This window comes from Salminus brasiliensis, chromosome 14, assembly GCF_030463535.1.
Source record: "Salminus brasiliensis chromosome 14, fSalBra1.hap2, whole genome shotgun sequence".
NCBI lineage: Eukaryota > Metazoa > Chordata > Actinopteri > Characiformes > Bryconidae > Salminus > Salminus brasiliensis.
In genome coordinates, this window is record NC_132891.1 from 761,703 (window position 1) to 767,812 (window position 6,110).

The window sequence follows — 6,110 nt, forward strand, 5'->3', positions numbered from 1 at the left end:
TCAGGGGTGAGTGAGTCCCTCAGAGAGAAGCGCAGGTTACTCTCTCTCTCTCTCTCTCTCTCTCTCTCTCTCTCCCTCTCTTACTCCATCTCACTCAGAAGACATTCACCTATTGTAGTGGAAGTGTGCGCACTTTTGCTGATTGGCTGGAGCTCTGGTGGTGGGAGGGCCTAAAACACTCCCCCTGCCCTCTCTCTCCCTCTCTAACTACAGCAGGAGGGCTGAGCAAAGAAGAACACACACTAGTACTCATTAAGACACTCTGCTACACACACACAACTCACTACCACTTACTACTATACACTCACACACACAACTCACTACCACTCACTACTATACATTCCCACACACAACTCACTACCACTCACTACTATACACTCCCACACACAACTCACTACCACTAACTACTATACACTCCCACACACAACTCACTACCATTCACTACTATACACTCTAACACTCAACTCACAACCGTTCAGTAATATACACTCTCACACACAACTCACTACCACTCACTACTATACACTCTCACACACAACTCACTACCACTCACTACTATACACTCCCACACACAACTCACTACCACTCACTACTATACACTCTAACACTCAACTCACAACCGTTCAGTAATATACACTCTCACACACAACTCACTACCACTCACTACTATACACTCCCACACACAATTCACTACTATACACTCTCACACACAACTCACTACCGCTCACTAATATACATTCCCACACACAACTCACTAACAATCACGACTATACACTCTCACACACAACTCACTACCACTCACGACTATACACTCCCACATACAACTCACTACCACTTACTAGTATACACACACACAACTCACAACCGCTCACTACTATACACTCCCACACACAACGCACTACCATTCACTACTATACACTCTCACACACAATTCACTACTTTAAACTCCCACACACAACTCACTACCACTCACTACTATACACTCTAACACACAACTCACAACCGCTCAGTAATATACACTCTTTTACAAACAACTCACTACCACTCACTAATATACACTCCCACACACAACTCGCTACCACTTACTACTATACACTCCCACACACAACTCACTACTATACACTCCCACACACAATGCAGTAATATACACTCCCACACACAACTCACTAACACTCACTACTATACACTCCCACACACAACTCATTACCACTTACTACTATACACTCACCACACAACTCACTATCACTCACTAATATACACTCCCACACACTACTCACTACCACTCACTAATATACACTCCCACACAAAACTCAATACCACTCACTACTATACACTCCCACACACAACTCACTACCACTCACTAATATACACTCCCATGCACTACTCACTACTATACACTCACACACAACTCACTACCACTCACTACTATACACTCCCACACACAACTCACTACCACTCACTAATATACACTCTCACACACAACTTACTACTATACACTTCCACACACAACTCACTACCACTTACTAATGTACACTCCCACACACAATGTAGTAATATACACTCTTCGCACACAACTCACTACAACTCACTACTATACACTCCCACACACAACTCACTACCACTCACTACTATACACTCCCACACACAACTCACTACCACTCACTAATATACACTCTCACACACAACTCACTACTATACACTCCCACACAAAACTCACTACCACTCACTACTATACACTCCCACACACAACTCACTACTATATAAGTCACTACAACTCACTAATATATAGTAATATACACTCTTCGCACACAACTCACTACAACTCACTACTATACACTCCCACACACAACTCACTACCACTCACAACTATACACTCCCACACAACTCACTACCACTCACTAATATACACTCTCACACACAACTCACTACTATACTCTCCCACACAAAACTCACTACCACTCACTACTATACACTCCCACACACAACTCACTACTATACACTCCCACACACAATGCAGTAATATACACTCCCACACACAACTCACTACCACTCACTACTATACACTCCCACACACAACTCACTACCACTCACTACTATACACTCCCACACACAACTCACTACCACTCACTAATATACACTCTCACACACAACTCACTACTATACACTCCCACACAAAACTCACTACCACTCACTACTATACACTCCCACACACAACTCACTACTATATAACTCACTACAACTCACTACTATATAGTAATATACACTCTTCGCACACAACTCACTACAACTCACTACTATACACTCCCACACACAACTCACTACCACTCACAACTATATACTCCCACACAACTCACTACCACTCACTAATATACACTCTCACACACAACTCACTACTATACTCTCCCACACAAAACTCCCTACCACTCACTACTATACACTCCCACACACAACTCACTACTATACACTCCCACACACAATGCAGTAATATACACTCCCACACACAACTCACTACCACTCACTACTATACACTCCCACACACAACTCACTACCACTCACTAATATAAACTCCCACGCACTACTCACTACTATACACTCACACACACAACTCACTACCACTCACTACTGTACACTCACACACACAACTCACTACCACTCACTACAATACACTCCCACACACAACTCACTACCACTCACTAATATACACTCCCACACACAACTTACTACTATACACTCCCACACACAACTCGCTACCACTTACTACTATACACTCCCACACACAACTCACTACCACTCACTAATATACACTCCGACACACAACTCACTACCACTCACTACTATACACTCCCACACACAACTCACTACCACTCACTAATATACACTCCCACACACTACTCACTACTATACACTCACACACACAACTCACTACCACTCACTACTATACACTCACACACACAACTCACTACCACTCACTACTATACACTCCCACACACAACTCACCACCACTCACTAATATACACTCTCACACACAACTTACTACTATACACTTCCACACACAACTCACTACCACTTACTACTATACACTCTCACACACAACTCACTACTATACACTCCCACACACAACTCACTACCACTCACTAATATACACTCCCACACACAACTCACTACCACTCACTAATATACACTCCCACACACAACTCACTACCACTCACTACTATACACTCCCACACACAACTCACTACCACTCACTAATATACACTCCCACGCACTACTCACTACTATACACTCATACACACAACTCACTACCACTCACTACTATACACTCACACACACAACTCACTACCACTCACTACTATACACTCCCACACACAACTCACTACCACTCACTAATATATACTCTCACACACAACTTACTACTATACACTTCCACACACAACTCACTACCACTTACTAATATACACTCCCACACACAATGTAGTAATATACACTCCTCGCACACAACTCACTACTATACACTCCCACACACAACTCACTACCACTCACTAATATACACTCTCACACACAACTCACTACTATACACTCCCACACACAACTCACTACTATACACTCCCACACACAATGCAGTAATATACACTCCCACACACAACTCACTAACACTCACTTCTATACACTCCCAGACACAACTCACTACCACTTAATACTATACACTCCCACACACAACTCACTACCACTTACTACTATACACTCCCACACACAACTCACTACCACTCACTAATATACACTCCCACACACAACTCACTACCACTCACTACTATACCCCCTCACACACAACTCACTACCACTTACTACTATACTCTCTCACACACAACTCACTACTATACACTCTCACACACAACTAACTACTATACACTCCCACACACAATGCAGTAATATACACTCCCACACACAACTCACTACCACTTACTACTATACACTCTCACACACAACTCACTACCACTCACTACTATACGCTCTCACACACAACTCACTACTATACACTCCCACACAACTGACTACCACTTACTAACATACACTCCCACACACAACTCACTACCACTCACTAATATACACTCTCACACACAACTCACTAATATACACTCCCACACACAATGCAGTAATATACACTCCTCACACACAACTCACTACCACTCACTACTATACACTCCCACACACAACTCACTACCACTCACTACTATATGCTCCCACACACATCTCACTACCACTTACTACTATACACTCCCACACACAACTCACTACCACTTACTAATATACGCTCCCACACACAACTCACTACCACTCACTAATATACACTCTCACACACAACTCACTACCACTTACTACTATACACTCCCTCACACAACTCACTACCACTCACTACTATACACTCCCACACACAACTCGCTACCACTCACTAATATACACTCCCACACACAGCTCACTACTATACACTCAAACACACAACTCACTACCACTTACTAATATACACTCCCACACACAACTCACTAATATACACTCCCACACACAACTCACTAATATACACTCCCACACACAATGCAGTAATATACACTCCTCACACACAACTCACTACCACTCACTACCATACACTCCTCACACACAACTCACTAACACTCAGGGTTATAATTATAGGGCCAGAATTAGGGTCTAGGCTTCTAGGACTGGGATGAGGGTTTAGGGTTATAGTTATAGGACTGGGATTAGTGTTGAGGATTGTAGTTATAGGGTTAGGGTTTAGGGTCATAATTACAGGGTGGGTATTAGTGTTTAGGGTTACAGTAATACAGCCAGTGTTAAGGTTATAGTTATAGGGTTGGGGTGAGGGTTAGAGGTTATAGTTATAGGGTTGGGGTGAGGGTTAGAGGTTATAGATACAGGGTTGGGGTGAGGGTTAGAGGTTATAGTTATAGAGTTGGGGTGAGGGTTAGAGGTTATAGTTATAGGGTTGGGGTGAGGGTTAGAGGTTATAGATACAGGGTTGGGGTGAGGGTTAGAGGTTATAGTTATAGGGTTGGGGTGAGGGTTAGAGGTTATAGATACAGGTTTGGGGTGAGGGTTAGAGGTTATAGTTATAGGGTTGGGGTGAGGGTTAGAGGTTATAGATACAGGGTTGGGGTGAGGGTTAGAGGTTATAGATACAGGGTTGGGGTGAGGGTTAGAGGTTATAGATACAGGGTTGGGGTGAGGGTTAGAGGTTATAGATACAGGGTTGGGGTGAGGGTTAGAGGTTATAGTTATAGGGTTGGGGTGAGGGTTAGAGGTTATAGATACAGGGTTGGGATGAGGGTTAGAGGTTATAGTCATAGGGTTGGGGTGAGGGTTAGAGGTTATAGATACAGGTTTGGGGTGAGGGTTAGAGGTTATAGATACAGGGTTGGGATGAGGGTTAGAGGTTATAGTCATAGGGTTGGGGTGAGGTTTAGAGGTTATAGATACAGGGTTGGGGTGAGGTTTAGAGGTTATAGATACAGGGTTGGGGTGAGGTTTAGAGGTTATAGATACAGGGTTGGGGTGAGGGTTAGAGGTTATAGATACAGGGTTGGGGTGAGGGTTAGAGGTTATAGTCATAGGGTTGGGGTGAGGTTTAGAGGTTATAGATACAGGGTTGGGGTGAGGGTTAGAGGTTATAGATACAGGGTTGGGGTGAGGGTTAGAGGTTATAGTCATAGGGTTGGGGTGAGGGTTAGAGGTTATAGATACAGGGTTGGGGTGAGGGTTAGAGGTTATAGATACAGGGTTGGGGTGAGGGTTAGAGGTTATAGTCATAGGGTTGGGGTGAGGGTTAGAGGTTATAGTTATAGGGTTGGGGTGAGGGTTAGAGGTTATAGTCATAGGGTTGGGGTGAGGGTTAGAGGTTATAGATACAGGGTTGGGGTGAGGGTTAGAGGTTATAGATACAGGGTTGGGGTGAGGGTTAGAGGTTATAGATACAGGGTTGGGGTGAGGGTTAGAGGTTATAGTTATAGGGTTGGGGTGAGGGTTAGAGGTTATAGTCATAGGGTTGGGGTGAGGGTTAGAGGTTATAGTTATAGGGTTGGGGTGAGGGTTAGAGGTTATAG